The following is a 22887-nucleotide window of genomic DNA, read 5'->3' on the forward strand; positions in this document are numbered from 1 at the left end:
GCGATTATCATTAAGTTCCAGTGTTTTTAATTGGTATTGTTTTATGGGAAGATTGAAGCAGTTGTGTGCTTTTAGTCTGAGTAAATTATTAGAACTTGTGCAGGCACAGAAGAATGCTGTATGGAACAAGTATAGAAGTGAATTTTAAAAGGTAAGCAGTGACGACACCTTGCTTTGAATCTGCATACTTTTGGACAAATTACAACAGTAATTTTTTTAAATAGAAAGTTATTCAAATGCTTGATTTTTACAAAGACTTCTAAAGCTGTTTGGAAGCAGTGTGTGATGATATTCAGTGGGTTTTAAAGTATTGGCACATTTTTAACAGCAGATCTTTTATTAAAAAAAAAAAAAAAAAACCTGAACTTTTATACTTTGGTGGAAAAAAAATATGCATTTGATAGTTTAGTATTCCGTACCACTGAAACAGCCTAATCAGAGTAATATCATTCTTCCATTTTCTGCACCCAATTTTTTTTTTTTTTTTTTTTTAACCGGGACATGAGGAACAGGAACCCATCCTGGCAGCACTGTATGAAAGTAGGAACTAACCATGCATAAAATAGTTCACCTCTGTGTTCACTCAAGTACTCCTGCATAGTTATTTAAAGAGTGTTTTTTTGTTTTTTGGTGGGAGGGGTGTCTTAAGGTGACTATCCATGGTGGTAGCAACTGACAAAATATTTGGAGAAGGATAGATTAGACATGCATGTTTTTTTGCTAGATGGAGAAGGTTTAAATATTTGCAGAATACCCATGAGCATTGCACTAGATCCCCCACAACAGAGTGACCCCACATAAGAGTACTTTCGTGCTTTCACTAGTCATACCAACTCCCACACATTACAATTCAGACTTTCACTGTTAATGGATGGTTTACACTGGTCTTCCTCTAATAATTTCAAGGTCCACATGTGCACTTGTATTTGCTAAAGTGCTCTTTTCAGAGTTGTGACCATTACATATGTTTGAAATAAATAAGCTGTTTTTGAGACTTCTAAGAAATGAGTAATTGCCAGACGCAGAAGGCGTTCATTAGCAATGCTTTTTCTGCTTGGCACCAAATTATGTGATAGGAAAGATGAATCTTCAGATTACAATATGTGAAACCGGATTTCACTTGCTGCAGCACATAATGTTGCAGTACACTGCATTTAATATCCAGAAACCTAAACTTTCCACATACATTTATTATCATTATTGTAAGTTAGGTGTGTATGTATACATTGTTGTTTTGGCATTATGGGGAAATAAAAATTAAGCTTGTTCTGTTTTTATGTACATATAGTATACCACTTTAACCAAGTTCATTTTTAAACCTACTCTGGTATACCCAGTAACCTTACAGTTCTTCCACCTGTGATCATCTGTTGTCATTTTTATTTGTTTAGTATGAAAAGAAACTGTTTCAAGATAATTACACTGCTTGAAGTTCTTTTCCCAGTAACAAATAAGTTATGTGCAGAAATGTGCTTTCTAAATGATTCTTTACATTCATATAGTGGTTTTCTTACTACTCAAAAGCGTTTTTTTTTTTTAAACATAGTGGGGAGCCAGTTCAACCAACACTAACTTGTACCATCCACCTGGATGATGCGACAGCAGCCACGTATGCGCTAGTTTGCTCTCCACACTTTACATAATAGGTGATGAAGTGCTGAGAGAGAAGTGCAAGTTAGAGACGGGACGATTAGGAGGCCAGAATGACTAGTCCAAGGCAACTTAACCTGAACATCAGGATACACCCCACAGAGAGGCAGGAACTTAGTTTTGCATTTCACCTGAAGGATGATGCCATATTTACAGCACAGTGTCTGTATCACCATACTGGGGCATTTGGATCCACATACAGACTGCATTGTAAGTGTCCCCTGCTGGTCTCATCAACAACTCTTCCAGCAGCAACTCAAGCTTTTTCTAGATGGTCTCCCAGTACTGGCCTGGCCCAAATATGCTTGGCATCAGGTGGATGACCTCTTCTGAAGTGAATGTGGTATAGCTGAGCCCCAATCAAAATCATCATTAAGATGTGGAAACTATGTGGTCACACTTGCACCTTACCTAGATCTGGCCATCCCTTCAAACAGCATAACTGATCAAATAGGGAGACGAGTCAGAAAGGCTACCAAATACCATTGGCATTTGGAAAAAGCTACAGGCCTTTATATCAAACATTGTGTATTGTTTACATGTTGCAAAATAACACACATGATCCACAAATCCAGTTTTTTATGGCAATTTCTCATTTAAGGTTTTTGGCTAAATATCAAAACGTGCTGTACTCGGATGCGGCCAAAATTTACTACTTTGGCTGCAATATGAAATGGTATTCTAGGGAAAACTTTTGACCACTGAGCTGCATTCGTATAGTAATGCCCCTGGTACTGGCAGCAACAAGTATTAACTGGGAAGAGATTTTTTCTCTTATCCAACCTGACTATCAGTCTTAATTTTAAGAAATTTGATGTTATTTCACCTAGATGTTGCTAAGTACAATTTGCAAAAAAAAAAAAAATCAATACCCAATATATCAATTTTTTTTTTTTAGGCTTTTTGGGCCTTGGGCATGACAAAGAATGACTGCTTTGAAATGTCTGTAGACAGTTCTATAAAATTATAAACTAATACATAGAAAAAAATATATACTTTAGGCTCTAAAATCCTCTGTTATTATATACACTACTATTGAGTATGTACACTATTTTTGGAGGTATCCTTTACTGGTTATGGCATTGGCTGTTACTTTGTTGGTAAGAAGCTGGGGCCTGTCAGATCTTGATGAATTTTAATTAAAAAGCTGCAACCTCAGAACAATCACAGGAACAATGTAATAATTAAAAACTAGGTCAAGGAAATGAGAAGTAACCCCAGTTTGGTTTAAAAACAAAAAATCCCTGATTGTGTCTGTACAAAAAAGTTGTATTTTGATATTGCTGCAAGCATTAATGTGCATTTTGTTAACTGGAGTGGCACACTGGTTAATGCTGTTTTCCAACAACTTCAGGAGATTAGGTTCTGCCCAGTGAAAGTCAAACCGGATTTACTCTACTTTTTTTCCTATATTTGTTTGTTTTTGGTATATTCAAGTTTTCCATGTGTATTCCAAAGAAATGCATATTAGAATGATTAAGTGGCTGTAAAACAGCCTGGTGTGTGCAAAAGTGTCCTAAGGTAGTTTGTACAATATGTGTGGTGATGTTGTAATAGACTTTAGGTCTGTGTAGGTGGATTATGGTAATTTAAAAATGAATGGATAGACTTAATAAAAGTGATTATTATGATTACTTCAAAATTAGTAGTACTCCTGTCACAACATTCACTGAAATGTCACAGAGCTATGCACTACTTCATACAAATGATGTTGGAAATAGTAAATGTGGCTGCAGTTGTAGTCCTTGGAAGAAAATGATGTACTTACTCTTTTTTTTTTTTTTTTTTCAGTCTTCTGGTTTTGTACCTAAAAATACCTATGTTTAATTTAGTTTTTATGTAACCCTGTTATCAGTTGGCAAAGGGCACTATACAGATGAATACATTTTTTTGGATTATGTACATTTCCAAAAACATAATCTAGTAATGACAATACACATTAACACAAATTTTTAAACTAGCCATATTAGTAAAAGTAGTACTGCTATGTAGGTTACTTGGTTTTGCCACTCTCCTTTGAATGTTACTTGGCCTATATCTTCATCCTTACATATTGTAATGACTTGGTGCAAGACTAAGGAATGGAGAGCATGTCCCTCTGAGGTCCAGACCCCAAACTCGTTACAACATATTCATAAGGACCAGGTAGCGATGAAAAAAATTATATTTTCAGTAGTAGTGGACTGAATTATGCAAATGTTTGTGCTAGATTTGGCGAGGAGTTCAATCTAGAACCAATTTCTCTAGTGGAGGAGGAGGAGGAATCAGACACTGGGTGTCTTCCACGGGAGGTGTACCATGCACTGCTCACTGACCTATCACAGGATACGCAAAAAGACAGCATATGTCTCAGTTGCTTTGGAAGCATCTTTGAATTATAGAGCCTGTCCCTTTGGATAAATCTGTGTGGTTTGTCCAACTCTGCATGGTCCCAATTATCACATCAAGCAGTTAGACCTTGAGTAAGGAATAGTTTAGCAACAACTACTCTCTATACTGTTTGCAGTTATAATTTAGGCAAAATATAAGTGGAACGAAAATATGAGCAGCCACACAAGCATCTTGAACAGGAGTACATTTTTGATTTAAATGCTAAATGTGTATCCAGGTATTGGGGGTTGTGTAACCAAAAGCTGTACCTCCTGCTGTCTATGTATTCTTACAATCATAGAAGGAAGAGATATGGTGAGCAATTGTTTAATGCTGCTAACTCAGAACTCCAGGGAACTTGAGTTAATTCCTGGCCAGGTCAATGCATTTGTAAGTGTTCTTTCCTTATTCACAATGTTTTGTCTTTATCATCTATTTTCCACCCAAAACAGTATTAGTGAGAGTGCCCTGTGATAAACTGATATCCCTATCAGTAGTTGGCTCCTTCTTTGCACTTCATGGTGCAGGAAAACACTCCATCTCCATACACTTATTTTTGGAAAATAATTGAGTTGATAAAGTACTTCTACTGTGATTTTTTTCAGTGTATACTTCACAGTATAGACAAAGATTTTACTAAAGTATAGACCATGGTGAGGGTGGCACGGTGATGCAGTGGGTAGCGCTGCTGCTTCGCAGTTGGGAGATCTGGGGACCTGGGTTCGCTTCCCGGGTCCTCCCTGCGTGGAGTTTGCATGTTCTCCCCATGTCTGCATGGGTTTCCTCCGGGTGCTCTGGTTTCCTTCCACAGTCCAAAGACATGCAGGTCAGGTGGCATTGGCGATTCTAAATTGTCCTAGTGTGTGTTTGGTGTGTGTGTGTGTGTGTGTGCCCTGCGATGGGCTGGCGCCCTGCCCGGGGTTTGTTTCCTGCCTTGTGCCCTGTGTTGGCTGGGATTGGCTCCAGCAGACCCCCGTGACCTGGTAGTTAGAATATAGTGGGTTGGATGATGGATGGATAGACTATGGTGAGTTTGGGACATTTAACACTTTGTAAACTTCAGTTCTAAATTATACATCTAAATTTCAAATTATTATCTTTAATAAAATCACATGTACTATTCTCATATTTACATGTGAATATCACCTTTTTTGGTGGGTTTAACCACAAATCATTCCACCAGTGCAATCCAGCTACTGTTTATACAAATGGCAAAATTATACTGCTGGTTTTGACCTGATCTTAAAGTTCTTTAGCCAGACTTTGACTTACTTAGTTTCTTGTTGTTTCAATCAAACATTCTACTTGTGTCAATCAGGCACAGTATTAAGTAATGCTGTTACTGACGCAGTGTATCTGCTCTGAGTAACTATAGCTAACTTTCAATTTTCTTCAGAAGACGAGGAAGATGGCAGCTAGTTTAGGATGAAGCAAGTGGTTTTAATAAAGCTAAGCTTGTATGCTTTATTGTGCAGCAGTTACAGCCAACCTCAGTCCTGCTTTGGTCATGGCTTCCTGTGGGTTGAATATATGCAAATAGGCTTTTAGACACACATTTGAGAACTGCTCACACATGCGCATGCCTGCACACACTCTCTCACACACACACACACAAGCTTGCATTGATGCTGTTTAGATGGTGCAGAGCCAGGAAATTCCGTGCTAGGCAGCAATTGTGTACTGCTGTGAATCGGACCATGTTAGCCCTCAAGTCTGTTTTCTATGAATGTGGACACTGTTGGCAGTTTGCTGACTTTCTGGCTTGAGTACTGCAATGTACTTCTGAGTGCCTCCCTTATTAGTCAGTAGGGGTTTTCCTGCTTTAATTACTAATGCAGCAACGGAATGCAAAGCTTGTCAAATTGTGAGTGGGAGGCGTCACACAGCCAGCCGGTCTGCGCTTTGTGGCCTTGTCTCATTTTCACGCCTGATTTTTTTTTTCCTTTTATTTAATATAGCATAAGATCACTGTCACCGTGGTTGCCATGTGAAGAGCTTCTAGTCATACAACCCATGTAACTTTTTTTTATTGAGTATAATTTGGTGTTTGCTGACATCCAAAAAAACTGAACTGAATTAAAGACTTTGTTCTACAATTTCTCTGGCCAAACAAATTGTCCGCTGAATGTGAAGTTTAAGTCCTGATCCTTTCTCAGCACTGCAGTTTTGCAGATATCCCTCCCCCAAGGGTGATCTCCCTGTTGTGTTTTAATCACTGTTTTTATATATGTTTTGTCTGTATACATTTGAATGAGCTTCATATCAAAAAATTAGCTGAAAGCGTCTAAAAGGGTGTCTTGGCAGGCATCAGTCTGCAGAGAACATTAGCTTCTGCTGTTTTCATTTTAGTGACATTTCCTGAGTGCCAGAAGACGTCTCATGTTGAAATCCTTCTGTACATCTTGTGAAAAGTTGCTTGATTGACAAGTTTTTTGGTAGGGGCATAACTGGCACAAGACAGACCCCCATACTGTTAATCATTGCACATACTGACATGCCTGTGTGTACAAATAGTGGTAGTAGAATCACATTTTGTGTGACCACTTCAGAAGGAGTGAGATCTTGCCATTCTGGGATAAAGTCAACAGGATACCTCCAACAGAAGTGAGACTGTCGAGAACTTCCAGGGCAGCAAGTGGATCGTATTAGAATAGGTATTCTGTTACTACGCTGACAAGAAAATAGGAAGGCCTTTTAACGTTTACTGGAACTTGGGAGTCTGCAGAAAAGACTGTTACTTAGTGCCTCTGAGATCTCCTAGACTCTGCTTCACTGCTAATGATTACTCTCATGAAGGGTTTAAATTTTGGTCTCTCTTACTGTTATAACAAGGTTAGAACTGGAAGATGCCTTGGGCCAAAGGCTCACTGGTAGGGCAACAGAGAGACCACAGTTATGAGGGTATTTTAAATGGTGTCTGGAGTAGGTATCCCATCCTATCTGGTAGCTAATACCATAAGGTATTAGCTGTGTTTATGTATTTTATGTATTTTCACTTACATTTAAAGAGAAGAGTACATAATTATAAACATATGTTCCATGTTCTTATGAGTGGAACCCTCAGAGGCTGTTGGCAATTATTCAGTTTTGTGAATTTCTCATATTCTAACCTTTCTTGTATTTTTGAATTCAGAATTTTTTCTTTTTATAAAAATGATTTGTTAGCTCACCTTTGCACAAGGTGAGGTTTGCAGTGGAGTTTTTGTGATGTATAAGACAATTCAAGGTTGTTTTAGGGTTTCATCCCCTTTATGACTTCAAAGTCTGAGGCATGCCATTGGAGTGGAGAGTTAGCCCATCAGAGTGAAGCTCTTTCCAGTCAGGCAAAGGGCGCCTGTCCTGCCCAGTGAAGCCTTTTGCAGGCCTCTCGCCTTTTTTGCTATTAGGGAGGCTCTAATTCACAACACTATCTAAATTCTGGATTATAGGCATCTGTATTAAGAGCAGTGTTTTGACCTTAAGGAGATGTTGGGATCATGCGCTAATTTTACAGCAAGTTGCCGCACACAACAAACCACCCTGATTGGGACCCAAGTGCAGCCACACAATGGGCGACACCTCAGCACCACATTGGAGCAGTATGAAGCTTTATTATGGTGGCTGGCGTGCCAATCCTGCACCAACCCCCAAGTTTTCCCTACAAGTTGGAGGACATACTTGCAGAGCTGGATGCAGATTAATGTCATACACAGGACGATGCAAATACAGGTTAAGGGCCTTGCTCAAGGGCCTAAAATGTGACACAGTGTCCATATCAAGTGTCCAACAGAGTAGAGTCACTTCTGGCGTTTTATAGGATTCAAACCGGTAACCTTCTGAATGCCGGCGCAGATCCCCAGCCTCAGAGCCGCAACTCCACCCTAATTTGAGCTTAGTTCTTTTTAATTTGTTAACTTGAGTATTGCATAGTGTGTTTCGATCTTGTTGCTTGGGTTAGCCTCTGAGCACTTCATTTATGATGGTCAGTTTTGCAATCTTGTCCTGTAACACTTGTTCCAAAATAGTCCCCCAGACTGATCTTACTCAGTTATGCTGACCTCTTTTGTAAGTCGCTTTGGACAAAAGTGTCTGCAAGGCAAATAAATGTAAATATGCTAATTAAACAGCCTGATAAATAGTCAGCAGTTGTGCCGTTTACCTTATACCTTGTGATCACCATTGGTATTGGTTTTGTTTCAAATCACGTAGCATTAATTTTTGATCATTCTTGGGTATTTTGACATCTCGAGTCAGAAAGACCAGTAGAAGGTATTCCAGTCACAATATCCTTTTTTTCTTTTTTGCAAAAAAAATTTTTTTTTCAAACTATCTTCTTTCCTAAATTATCTTTTAAATATATGTATTATTTCTTTTCTTTTTTTTGTCTCCTGCAATGTGATGATATACATGCAATTGCGCTATAGAAATTGTGGCTAGCAAACTACTCCAGGAGCTATGTCACTAGGCACAATCTATGCTTGCTCATCTCTGCTGTCTCCTGTACTGTGCCTTTTAGATTTTCTTCTCCTTCCCTTCAGTAATCAGATGTGATTTAGGAGTACCAATTATTTATATACTTAGGGAACAATCTTGAATTTTTTTTTCCAAGATAGCTGATAAAACTTTTCATAAGTATGCAAATTATAACAACATTTCAAAATGTCAAGGATGTAGGCCTGGAAGCCAGGAACCTTGCCTGATACAATTTTCGTTTTCCCATAATTGAGTTGAGACAGTAGAATAATATCCCAGTAGTGTTATGTGAACAAAGTAGAAACAATGCCTGGATGGGCTGCTATTTCATCTTTGAGCACAGTTATTGTTTAGCTGTTGCTTTTAAGATTAAGAACCCTTGGTTCTTTTTCCTTAAACATGTTGATTTAAATAAATCAAAAGAAGTCTGTTCCATTATGTAGGTGTTTGTTGACTAATTAAGAAAGTGGGGTGGAACAAAAACTGCGGCCATTGTGGCTGTCCAAGCTCTGCGTTTGACACATTTTTGGTTTTACATTGCTGTGTAAAACGTTTTTTTTTGGTTCCTTTCTAATATCCTCTGTTTTTGCACATTATCAGACTTTTAGAGAGAATCCAGTATTAGTATTACTGACACACAATTTTTAAATCATTACTTTCTTTATTCAATGATTAATATTATCCAGCACCTTATCACCCATGTGAACAAGTAATTGCTTGCATACTTCTACTATTTGGCTGTAGCAGTAATCACAATTTGAAACACTTCCTATAACTTGTTTTGAGTCTTTCACATCACTGGTGAGAAATTTTAACTTGCTGTTCTTTGAAGCACTGCTTGAATTCAGACATATTGGTCAGTTTGTTAGCATGGACTCCGAACTTTGACTAGGCCACTCCAAATCTTCTTTCATTTTGTTTCTTCTGAGCTATTCAGTTGTAGATTTGCTTTTTGTGTTTTGAGTGTTTGCCCTGCTGCATAATCTAATTGTGTTTCAGGTTCAGGTCACAAACAGATGATCTGACATCTCTTAAAGGCTCTGTCACAATACATGGTTTTTCCCAGTCCATTTCAGTTGCTGACTTCATTTACATAGTCTTGGTAGGTTGGGGCAGTCCCAGTGACCTAGTTTAGCTCATCAACAGCGATGCAGACAGAATGGTCTTCAACTTTCCCCAGCATAAGAATAGTAGGAATGAGCTGTGTGTGCGCAAGAGCAGACAACCAATGAGCGCTCACCTGGATCTACAATACACACATACATACATACAATGTAGCCATGAGGATTAAGGAATGCAAGTGCTTCGGATTGCACAAACAGAAGATGAATTTTTCCACTACCCTCATGTCTGTCATACCATGCCCCAACCAAAAACAAACAATAAAAAGGCCAAGATTGTGGATGAACTTGACATATCTGGAAAACCTGGTAAATAATTTGCCAAGCTAGGAACACTTTGGACATTTTAAAACAGTGATGGAAAATCGTTATGGAGTTCTGTAATTTGTAATTTCCTGTAATCTAAATTCTGTAATCTGGCATCCTTGAGGCAACAGGATCCCACTATTGCAGCTGTCAAGTTTGACATACCCTCTAACAAGACGTGTTTCTGGTTTTCATAATAATCTGGTAAAGTACAGAATTCATAGTGCCTTCAATTAAAGTCAAGTCAGTCTGGTCCTGAGGCAAACAAAGTATCTCAACACCACCACACTACCTGCCCTATGTTCTACTTATACAATAAGAACATTTTAGCTAAACGCTGTAGCTTTATGTCTTACACAGTAGGACTTATGTAGTCCAAAGAGTTCTACTTTTGGACTTGTCTATCCACAGAACCTTATTCCAAAAGACTTGGGGTTCATTCAGGAATTTATTCACCAAAAACCTAGCCAAGCACTGATGCTATTCTTGGACAGCAGTGGTTTACACTCTCATGAGTCCCATTTTAACTTAGTTTCTTTCTTATCTTCAAGTCATGAACCCCAACCTTAGCTGAAGCTAGAGAGCCCTTCAGTTAACTGAATGTTCTTCTGGTATCCTGTGTGATGTCTTAATTTTTAAGTCCATTCTGTGCCTTTTGTCAGGCCTGCCTTTCTTGGGAAGTATTTACCACTGTTAGAAATGTTCTCCATTTGGAGGAAATGACTTTCACTATGATGTGGTGGAGTCCTAAAGCCATAGGCTACATCATCACTACTACATTTAAATTTAAAAATATAGACATTGGTCTCCTTTTTCAGCTTTCATCCACCCTACCCCAGAATTTTAACCCCCCAAAAAATGGAGACTTTTGAAAAAAGCTCTCCAGAGCTGTATACTTCTGAAAACACTGGCTTGGTATTGTAATATGGACCGATGAAAACTTGGGCATTTTAAAATGCAAACTCAAATTGCACTCTGATTTGTTTGTGCTTATTATTAGCCTTCCCTGATTAGATCCTGTTCATTAAAGTCTCTCATTGTCTGACTTATCCTTCACAAAAGAAACCCATTTCAATATAGCTAATATGGAGGAGTTCCTTTCCATGGTGCTTAGTCTGTTGTTTACCTGTAATGCATGCTGCATACATGTACTAAAAGGCAAATAATATACTTGTCGCTACAGTATTCAGATTACAGTAAATCCTGTAGCTAGCCAGCATTACTATCCCTTCAAACATGTTTTCTGCTGATATGTGTGTGCCCGGTGAACATCTATGTCATATGTTGTTTTCACTTGTGTTAATGTGGATTGAGGTACATTTGTAAACCACTAGCATGGCTAGAGATTGTTTTCATTTAATATGCCATATTTAAACTACAATTGTAGTAGTGTGGATGTAGCCTTGATAAATTGCATTTTTATCCTTTCCTAATTGCAGGGCCATCTTTATGCTTTGGGCACTGGCCAGGGGCTCACAATGTTTCTGATGCCTATGTATGTTTCTGTTTTGCTATCAAAACAGGGACCCCAGTGCACTACTTAGCCGTGCAGTCACGTGGGGGGGGGGGGCAAGGGGAACATCTGTCCCCCAGGCGCAGCATCCAGGGAGTGCCGAATTGATGTTCCCCATTGCATTTTGGCAAACAGGAGGGGGCGCGAAATCTTCAGTGAAAACCCTACGCCTCTGTGCCCGGGGGTCTAGGATGCTGTTAAGCTGGCCCTTCCTGATTGGTACATTTCAACAACTTTTTTCTTATCTCTTCTGAACTTTCCTTTTATTTAAGCATAATGTTCTTCTAGATACCTTGTTGGTGACTACTTCACTCTCAGGGGAAGGGACAGTATATACCGTGAGAATTAGATTCAATGGCTGCGATCATGTCTGGCTAAATTCAGTCATCTGAGTCAAATTATCAATTAATTTTAGTTGCTGCTTAAAGGGTAAAGGGGCAATTACTTTTTCACATAGGCAATAAAGTTGATGGATCATTTTATTATTTAACACATTAACTAGCAAATTAGAAACGGTATTCTGTGGTTACTCTGGTTCCTGTTATATATAATACATTTTGTCAAAGAACTGAAGTCATTTAAAAAATATGCAAAAAATAGAAGAAATCGGGGAGAGGTGAACAAATCATTTTTACGGGTCTCATTGTGACACAAGGTGAATCAGACATGAGGCTTCAACTGTGTGAGGCTTTGTGGTTTGAAGTCCACGGTTATGCTTATTCTGTCTGGGTTTAAAGAAAAAAGAGACATAGTTGAAAACTTGAGTGGGACGGTTAGGAGGTCGACGCAATGAAATGATCATCTCCACAAACATTCAAACTGAGAATTTGACGCAGTCGCCTCTGTATGATTGCCGAACTTTTTTGAGGTTTATCACACTGCGAACCGCTATAATTTACTGTATGATTTATCTGGAAATCCTCTTATCTAATACGTTTGAAAGAAAAAAAAAAAAACACCTAAACGGGCAACTTTTTAACAGGCAAGCATGTTAACCAACTTTTATTTACCAGTATATTTCAGTTTGTTCCATGCTCGATGAGACGCCCTGGGAAGGTCGTCTTCGAAGTCCCACGCCTTCGGATTTCTTTTTGCGAATAGCTTATCCCGGTGGTAACTGTATTAGGCGCTGCTCTCGCTCAAGTAATTGCTCTGGGTGTGTCGGGAAACAAAATGCTACCCCGCCCTCCCGTTCAAGGCGGGAGCTGCATGGCGCGCGCCAGAGTCACGTGGCCAGCCCCCCTCGGTCCACCGCGCGCTCTGTGAACTCGTGATTTCGGGCTTGACTGCGGCGTTGTTTTGTTGTTTGTTCGTTGGGGTAACTTCGCGGGCTGTAACCGCAGGCACTTTCTGTTCAAATTAAAAATCAAAAAAGCGTCGTGTAACAAATTCAATTGTAAAAGAGCTCTTTCTTTCTTTCTTCTTTGGAAGCACTTTTAAATAAAACTGCTATACTGTCAGGGCGCTGAACAGGAAGGGGCTTGTGAATAACGCTACAACATTTAACATATTGCTAATAATAATACTTCGCTAAATCTGCGGTTTAGCTTTGCTCCAGAGAGCCACATTTTGTACTTGAGCGTGGGAAACATCGCAGAAGGCTGTGACGAGATTGCCAGCCATGCGTTGCTTATGTCGGTGCTACGTTTGTGCCCGCAAGAGCTGAGTGAACTGGACGAAGGGGAAGATACCAGTTCAAGCCAGAGGTGAAAATGCAGACATGTGAGAGGTGGGTACTGGCCAAAGAATTAATTTTTATATACAAAGCAATCATGAGCCTTACAAAATTAAGTGGGATTTGAAGAAGAATGTATTTAAAAGATAAAACTCGGATTATGCGAAAGAGGAGAGGGAATTGACCATGCTTAATTTGTAAGGAAACCATGGGACCTTTGTAACTGTGTTTAAAGTTGAAGGGTATGCATTTGGTAATAAAGAAGACACTTAGATTGTTCAGGTTGGTCATTTGTCCAAAAGGGTGACCAAGTGGCCAGTGCTGATGCTTCACAGCTCAAGTTTGTCGTGTTGAAATCACAACTTGGTTACTGTCTGTTTGTAATTTTGAACCTTTCTACCTGTGAAGGGTACGGTAACATGCTGTATCAGTCTAACCCTAATTTTTTTTTTTTAACTTGCACTGCGTTTTTATTGTTCTTTAATTAATATTGTTTTTATCGGTATGCTGCTGCTGGAGTATGTGAATTACCCCTTGGGGATCTATCTATCTATGTCAGTATTGGTTTTGTTCTGGTAATCGGTATTATTTCCAAATCCTAGTTTTAAAGCATAGAGATTGAGAGAGAGAGAGAACTTTATTTGTTCTTGGGGAGAAATTTAGCTTTTTACAGAAGATCATTAAATAAATAAATACATAAATAGGTAGGCAGATACATAAATAAACACGCACGCTTTGGTCTGAACACACACCAGAATGAGTATAAACCAAAAAAAGTAAAAAGAAATAAAATAACTTACTTGACTCTCACAGTCCCAGTGAGGTATTATGCAGACATACTATTAGTATAAAGGGGACCCCAGTAGTGTTTCTTGACACACTTCCGCTGAATAATTCATTGGCCGAAAGTCCTTAGTGTGTCAGAGGGAGGATGTGCTGCATTGTTCATAATGGCACTTTTGTTTTAATTCTCTCCTTCGCTACTGGGGGTCCAGAGTGCATCCTACTACCTAGTTTGCGCTTTTAATTAGCTTGTTGATTTGGTGGGCCCATCTTGACGTGATGTTGCCAGCCCAACACACCACAAGATAGAAAATCGCACTGTGTCTATTCCCACATCAAAGAAACCCAGTCTCCTAAGTAAAAGGTGCCTGGTCTGCCCTTTCTTATATAGCTCCACTGTGTTCTGAGACCAGTCCAACCTGTTATTAATATGGACCTCCAAGGACTTGTAGGAATGAACCACCTCTACATCCACTCCTTGAATAGTGACTAGACATAGGGGCTCTTTGGTGCTGCAAAATTCAATAACCAGTTCCTTGGTTTTATTCATGTTAAGATGCAGACAATTCTTTTTGCACCAAAAAACTAACTTCTCCAACCGACTCCTCTGCTCTGTCTCATCTCCTTTATCAATATACCCCATAACTTTAGAGAATTTCTGCAAGTGACATGACCTGGTGATACATTTATAGTCTGAACTGTACAGAGTGAAGAGAAAACACATCAGAAACACAGTCCTAAAGTCTCCCAAACTGCGGTTCCCAACAGATTGCCCATAATCCAGGACACCATAGGCTCATCTACCTGCATCCGTTAATGAAGATGGCATTTAATCCACTGGAATCAATAATAGTGAGTGGAGGCTTTTTTTTTTTTTATTGGTACTCCCTTACAGTACATTAACTTCTTACTCTGCACTTGTCCTGCCTTGCACCCATTGCTGCTGGCTTTCTGTGATTCTCCAATATGCATAGTCTATTAGTATAAATGGAACTTTAAATATTTACATTCAGTCTCCTCCTTATCTTGGAGTCATGAACATTGATCTTAGCTGAGGCTAGAGAGGCCTGCAGTAAATTGGATGAAATTCTGGCATTCCTCCTGTGACTTTTTGAATGAGCTGTCACTGGGCCCTTGGATTAGTTTTGGCAGGCCAGCCTTTCCTTGAAAGATTCACCGCTGTTCCAATTGTTCTCCATTTGGAGATAATATCAATCACTGTGGTGTGGTGGACTCCCATCTTGGTCACTGTCTATATATGATTTCAACGTTTCTACCCTTGGCCATGTAGGTTTTCTCCTGGTACTCTGCTTTGTTTCCACATTCCAGGTTTACAGCATTTTATCAATTGGCCCCAATAAGAGTGAGATTTGTTTGTTTAATCCACTGCAAGGGAACTCAAATTCTCACTCTGGCCTGGTCCCTGCCTTGTGCCCAGTGCTGCTGGCTTTCAATAAGTAAAGAGTAGTTGTAAAACAACGTTATAAATGTTAAGAGGAAAGCTTTGTAGTACTACACAACATATTTATTATAGAGCTCTGAAATAAGTAATCATTCCATAAAGAAGCTACCCAAGCTGGATGTCAAACCGTAGGTCCAAGGAAAATTTTGGCACGTTTCTAAAACTACAAGCCCACTGAACTAGTGTATTAAAAAATTGAAAGAGAAAATTAGAACAAAAGTGTGAAAGAGTATGTCAGCTTTAAGAATCACTTTCTGGGTCCATGTTTCCATTATTGGAGGAACTGTGCTAAGTTAAGACAAGAAAAATTCATGATTTGTATTGACATTCTGCTGTTTGTAATTCATAACCTTTTCCAACTATATTCACATTTTTTTAGCAGATGTCTGAGCTGCTGCAGTCACATAGTCATAGTTGTGATTGTTATAAGATGTGCTACTTAAAGAGGAGAGAAAAAAAATCTCACAACTGTACTTGAATGCTTTCAGAGGAAGTTGCCTGCAATTATAAATGTGGACCCTAGCAGAAATGCTCTCAGTGGTGTTTTTCTTCCAAATCATCTGTCAACCCAAGAAGAAAATTCTGGAAGATATTTGAACTTCAGATGCCGGAGGAGTCCTGAAGATTCTGTCCCAGTTATGAAACCATGAACTAGCTCATATGCTGATGTGGTTAGATGGGCAGGGAGTGTGTGATATTTAAAATGTTGGTGTTTCTTTATGCTTTGCATTAAATTTTTTCATAAACTGAATCATCTGACTGCTATGGTTAACCTGCTGTGTATGGTAAAACATCCACTTTAAAGGAAGCTAAACACACACACACACATTTGATCCCTCTGGGCAGCAGTGATCGGAGTCATTAAAATCCATTTCTGTGCTCTGCCTGCTCAGATGGAATCAAGATGATTTACAGGCCTGGTGCTAATCACTGCTAATGATCCCACTGACATGCTAAACAAAGGTTTAAATATATGCTACACATGCAGTGCAGGTTTCTACATATCCTTGGCATGATTAGTCAGCCCCCCTCTGAGACTGTCAATTAACGCAGTCAATGATTTCATCCATCTCATTTATTCACACAAGTAAAAGTGTTCTTTTCCAAATGCTATAATTAAGTTGGACGTGTTTAAGTTAATAGCCATATGGCAAGTAGTTAAGACTATGGCCTCACTGCTCAAAGGAGCTGGGTTTGATTTCCATCAAAGTCACTATATTTGAGGAGATTGCATATATGTTTGCATAGGTTTTCTCATCAGCATGGTACTGTTCCCTCACATCTCAAAAAGATGACCTGACATTTTCTTAAATGGTCCATTATTGGAAAGGGTATCTTGTGATCAACTGGGAACTAACCAGGGTTGTTTCTTGCCTTATACCTAATACACTGCTTATTTTCCCTGACCTGGTAATATATAAAATGAGCACAAACAATGAATGAATGTATGTGTAAATAAAGGTTGTTACATCTCATTCACTCCAAAAAAAGAGCGCCTCTAACCTTGCAAATTCACTGACATTTGTTGCACTGTCTTCTTTTGTAGAGAATAAGAGTTAATTATCCTTTAGTGTTCTGACTCTGTTATGAGCTCTGTGCAGAGGGAGCACTGGGGAATATTAAAGTTTTTCACATAACACTGTAGATACAGATAAGAAGACAACAGCAAGGTACCAGAACTCATCACTCAACCTCATTCATCTCTGCTATGCTTCCTATCGGTCTACAGTCTTGTGAAGTCTGCAAAGCTTGAAGGAACAGCAATGGTCAGATTCCTTATTGATCCCAATTTTAAATACCTGAAGTTATATAAAAAAAGGCCAGCCTAGTGATTGTTCTGTAGCAGTGTGCTGAAGGCCACAGGATTTGAAATGTCAAAAGTGGTAAAATCAAATCCCACTTGTACTTGTCTGATGAGACACTGGCCTGTAACTCTGAATAATTCTGTATAGATATTTACTCTCTCTCTCTCTCTCTCTCTCTCTCTGTGTGTATATATATATATATATATATATGTGTGTGTATATTTAATATATTTTATATATATATATAATAATACATTTTATTTATATAGCACCTTTCCCATACTCAAGGCACTTACAGAATATAAGAAAGAACAGCAGGGTATACAGTATATAGCATCGTAAAAAACAGATAAATAAATAAAGAAGATTACGACAGTGCATTCAGAGAAAAAAAGCCTAACAGACAACATAATTGATGGTCTCGCACACACACACACACAGGTTACATGAGCATCTTGACAGAGAAGTAAACTTTGAGAAGGGTAATAAAGTGAAGTAGAGCTAAAAGCCTTCCTGAACAGATGCGTTTTGAGTTGTTTTTTAAAAGAATTCATGGAGTCAGCTGATCTAATTAATTTTCGGTTGGTCATTCCAGAGTCTGGGCGCTATACAGCTGAAAGCCTCGTCACCCATGGAGTGTAGATTAGTGAGGGGCACAACAAGATTGCCAGAATCAGAGGACCTTAGTGGGCGGGCAGGCACATAGTGATGGAGAAGGTCACTGATGTAGTTTGGCGCGAGGTTATTTAAGGCTTTGTAGGTTATTAGTAGGATTTTATATTCGATTCTGTAAGACACAGGGAGCCAGTGAAGACGGAGCAGGATGGGTGTGATGTGCTCGCTGCTGCTGGTTTGAGTAAGGACTCTTGCAGCTGAGTTTTGAATAAGCTGGAGCTGTGACATAAGATTAGAAGGGGCACCTGCCAGTAGGGAATTACAATAATTGATGCAGGATGTGATAAAAGCATGGACAAGTTTCTCAGCATTAGAGAAGGAGAGGAAGGAGCGAACACGGGATATGTTACGGAGGTGAAAGTAAGAAAGTTTCTTAATGTGATTTATGTGGGCAAAATAAGAGAGAGAGGGAGGAATCAAAAATGACACCCAAGATTCTTTACAGTAGAGGCAGGTCTGATGAGATCACCACCAAGATGGACTGGGAAAGAGCTCATTTTATTAAGTTGCATTTTAGTCCCAATTTACAGGAGTTCAGTTTTGTTGCAATTTAATTTTGAAGAGTTCTGCTCCATCCAGGTTTTAATTTCACTAAGCTGAGCTTAGTTGAAGTTCCACTTTTAACATTGAAGTAGAGTTGAGTATCATCTGCATAAAAATGATAACCCAGTCCATAGCTACGGATAATATGGCAAAGAGGAAGCATGTAAATACAGAAGAGAAGAGGGCTGAGGACAGAGCCCTGAGGAACTCCTTGTGTGACTGGCGCTGAGCTGGATCTGCTGTTGCCAAGACTAACAAACTCTTGCCTATCAGGCAGATAGGACTTGAACCACGGGAGGGCAGTGCCAGAGATACCCAGCATGGTCTCCATTCTGGACAATAGAATGTCATGTCTGACAGTGTCAAATGCTGCACTGAGGTCTAATAGAATTAATATGCTGGTATGCCCAGAGTCTGCTGCCATAAGCAAATCATTGGTTACCCGTAGCAGAGCAGTTTCACAGCTGTGCTGGGCCCTCAAACCAGACTGAAAGGGTTCCATCAAATTATTAGAAATTAAGTAGTTAGTGAGTTGGGAAGCTATAACATGCTCGAGAACTTTTGACAGGAAAGGTAAGTGGGAAATAGGCTGGAAATTGTTAAGATTGTCAGCATCAAGACCAGACTTATATATATATATATATATATATATATAGGGGTGGCGCAGTGGTAGTGCTGCTGCCTCGCAGTTAGGAGACCTGGGTTCGCTTCCCGGGTCCTCCCTGCGTGGAGTTTGCATGTTCTCCCCGTGTCTGCATGGGTTTCTTCCGGGTGCTCCAGTTTCCTCCCACAGTCCAACGACATGCACGTTAGGTGCATTGGAGATCCAAAATTGTCCGTAGTGTGTGCTTGGTGTGTGGGTGTGGGTGTGTGTGCCCTGTGGTGGGTTGGCACCCTGCCTGGGGCTTGCTTCCTGCCTTGTGACCTGTGTTGGCTGGGATTTGCTCCAGCAGACCACCATGACCCTGTAGTTAGGATATAGCGGGTTGGATAATGGATGAATGGATGGATATATATATATAATACATGTTATTATAAATGTTGACTATTTTGTGCCCAAAAGGGACTCCAATAGTCTATGATTTGCGTTAATGCCTTTAGGTTTTCCAAGTCAATCCATATATATTGAGGTTTTTCTCTACAGACATTATATAAAGCATTATTGACCTCTGAATCCAATGCTTTGGACCTATTTGCACATTTTCTTTAACTTTATCTGAAAATAGTTGACACATTCTCTGTCACTCAAGGCCTCATGCTACTCTCTGGGCGGAGGATTACTTTTTCTTGCTGGCTTCAAGGGCGCCGTCACATATTTGGCAGCATGAAAGCTCAGTAAGGAGCACAGAACTGCTAAGTTAAGTTTGTTTGTCTGTTTTTTTCATTAATCCTTTGTTCAGCCTTTGCTGTCAGCACTTTGTGTTTTAAACATACTGATCTAGGCTGTTTCTCTGAGGGAGTAATGAATAGAAGTCATCATCTGTACACCTTTATCAGAGGGAGAATTAGACTTTATAGGTATGAAAGTAACCTTATGAGTGCATGCTAAGTAATTTCTTACCTCTGTTCAGGTACCCAAATGCTCATATTCATGTTTATTTGAAAATGAAGAGAGGAAATAAAGAGTGCTTACGTCCACAAAAGTCCTAGTTGCAGAGTGGTAGTGATCAATTACTGTGAGGTGCACACAGATGTACAGAGACCACACTTTATGCCCCCAAATCTTTCTGAAACACTGCTGTTCTTGCTGTTGCAGTATTCATTTATAAATGTCCTTGTATCACATGCTGCTTCTGACTTTCTATATTCTTACTCCTTTTCTTCTTGGATAAAACAAATCCTTGTAAACCTAATATACAGGACCTGAAGAGAATTCCTCTAGGCACAAACTTGAATATTACTTAATCTAAAAGCATATTCACAAATGCTGTGAAGCATTTCCTAGTTCCTCTAACCATTGTGGATTTCACTTTGCTCTAGGTGGACCCAGGATAATCACAGGCTTAAAGGCTGAGCTGGCTTTCCTTTACTTAAAGGATTGTGTGGTGTGGGTCTCCTATCACACAGAGGTTTCACCTTTGAAATAGTATTCCTTGCCAAAATGTGCCTTAGAGGTGTTTTTCTGAACTCTTTTCCAATTAATGTATGATATATAACAATTTATGATTATAATCTAATTTGGGAAGTTCAGTAATCACAAATTGAAAATGCTATCACTGCTCAGAACTCCCCTGATTTGCCTAACAAATGTAATAAAGGTTTTGGTGGTTGCTGAGGTTCTAAGATAATGTCCTTATCATTAATTATTATATAATTACATTATTATATAATGTCAGTGCTACACATTCTGTTTAAAGTAAAGTATGATGTAATGATCCCAAATCAATTATCAGATCAATTTTTCAGGAAAAAAAGGTTAAACAGAATTCTCCATAGGGCTAGCTCTGTGACGTTACCAGTTGGATGTCTGAGAGATGATCAAGGAGGCAGCTAAAAATCTAATGGTCTATGTACAAAGACCATTTGTCTTTATCAAAACTGTTGGACAATATGTACTTTGTTTTTCACAATAGCAGCAATAGGGAACATAGAAGGTGTGGGACGTGTTACACTTCAGACAAGCTCAATTTTTTTCAGCTTGCTTTGTCCAAGTTGGGCATAATGCTAGTGCACACATATGCACATACCCATATTTATTAATAACAACTTAATTCAAAGTTAGTGAGTGATATAATATGCACATCTTCTTGAGAAAAAATCTAACAGACTGATCTATACTGTGAAACACTGTGCAACTCCATACAAATGGTGACCAAGCCAGGAATTAAATGTACATATCTAGAGCTGTGAGGCAGCAGCAATAACTACTGCACCCTTGTTCAGCTTTAAAGCAGGATAGAATCTATCCGAGAAGCAACAGGTACATTGCAGGAATCATGCCTAGATAAAACAACACTTTAGAATCGCCCAATTTGGTCCAGGATTTGAACTCAAAACTCTTGAGCTGTGAGCTAAAATAGCTAACCTATAGTTTAGAAAGAGAATAATGAAAAATACTAATGAACAAGTTAAAGAATTGATGCACTTGTCTGAACTAGCACATTTCGAGTTTCATGTAATACACAACTTTGCCAAGTTTCATACCTTCTGTTCATTCTAAATTTATAGATTGAATGCAGAAACAGCAACAATTAGAACCAAGCTTAAAGTCAATAATTCTGATTAAGAGACTAAGCACAATGTAAACATGGTACATGTGCTTTCCTTCATGGATGAAGTTAATTATGGTGTAGTTGAAAAGAAAAGGTGAAAGAATTAAAAAGTAAGGCATGAACATCTGGAAAAAATGTGGGTTTGAATATGAAGTTCATATCAGTGCTCATGTTAAGTGAAGTTAAACATTAATTAAGAGTTCAGGATAAGCATATGCATTACATCATAATGTACCAGCTATGTTGTCATAGTTCCAAGAAGTGCTATTATCCATCAGTTTTCGGAACCATGTTTTATCAGAACTCAGAATATCAGCTGAAATATTTAGCAGATGTTTTGGGCACAGGGCAGCAATCAGCTCTGGATGGGATGGGATACATACCAGGCCAATTTTGAATCATAAATTAATCTAATAGGGATGATTAGGAAAGTCCAAAGGAATGAAAGGAAAAATTGAAATTTCTCACAGGTAGTGAGTGGTAAAGGAATTGAACCCATCTTCCTAGGGCTGTGACATAATTTTCTTGATTCCTCATGTTTCAAGCTGTCCATCCACTCCTAAACATGGTTTGTCTAATTAAGGGTTGCCTTCTGCCCAATATCATACAGATACTGAAACCAACCTTGGACATGGTGCTAGATTCATATTCTTTTTTATCAACTTGTTTGTATTATTTATGTTAACGAAAGTACTGTCCAGTCAAGTACAGCACAGTTGTAATTTAAAAAGGAGGCATTAATTACAATTTAACTACAATGTTTCTTTGGCATGCAAAATATCACCAATAATTCCTTAAAATTCAAGAGGTGATTTAAGAGGAAAGAAACCGTGTAATCATTTGACTGGACTTCAACTGGTGAGGCCTGAAGTTGTCATTCATCTGATTTTCTGGTATCCTCCCAATAATTCCTTAAAATTCAAGAGGTGATTTAAGAGAAAAGAAACCGTGTAATCATTTGACTGGACTTGAACTGGTGAGGCCTGAAGTTGTCATTCATCTGATTTTCTGGTATCCTCCCTACCTCCCTCCCCCTCTTCCAGCAGTAATCACTACCTCTGCTGGAGTGATTAAAACAGGGATCAGATTACCTTGCCTCATGCCTGGGCTGTCCTTTTTCAGGCATATTGGCTAAACACCATTTACATTACTGCTGAAATTGTTCAATAATTGCCAACCACTATTAAATTGACATTATTAAACCCTAAGATAGTTTATTTGGCGAATATTACTAGAATGTAATTAAATTAATTAAACACATTATGCACTTAGTATTCATTGTGAAAAGCAAAAAGCAGGGAGTTCAAGCAAGACATATCA

The 22887-nt window shown here is 38.9% G+C and overlaps 1 long non-coding RNA gene across 2 annotated transcripts; it reads left to right on the forward strand.

Annotated features, from left to right (window-relative positions):
- The first annotated feature begins 12660 nt into the window (after positions 1 to 12660).
- Positions 12661 to 16083, forward strand: LOC114666863 (uncharacterized). 2 transcript variants are annotated; one of them, XR_003718637.2, is made up of 2 exons: positions 12661 to 13141; positions 14639 to 16083. It is a non-coding gene; the product is annotated as an uncharacterized LOC114666863 (long non-coding RNA). The 2 variants fall into 2 exon arrangements; XR_007933654.1 differs by having other exon boundaries at positions 15715 to 16083.
- The last annotated feature ends 6804 nt before the right edge of the window (positions 16084 to 22887 follow it).

Source organism: Erpetoichthys calabaricus, chromosome 16 (genome assembly GCF_900747795.2).
Source record: "Erpetoichthys calabaricus chromosome 16, fErpCal1.3, whole genome shotgun sequence".
In the NCBI taxonomy this organism is placed as follows: Eukaryota; Metazoa; Chordata; class Cladistia; order Polypteriformes; family Polypteridae; genus Erpetoichthys; species Erpetoichthys calabaricus.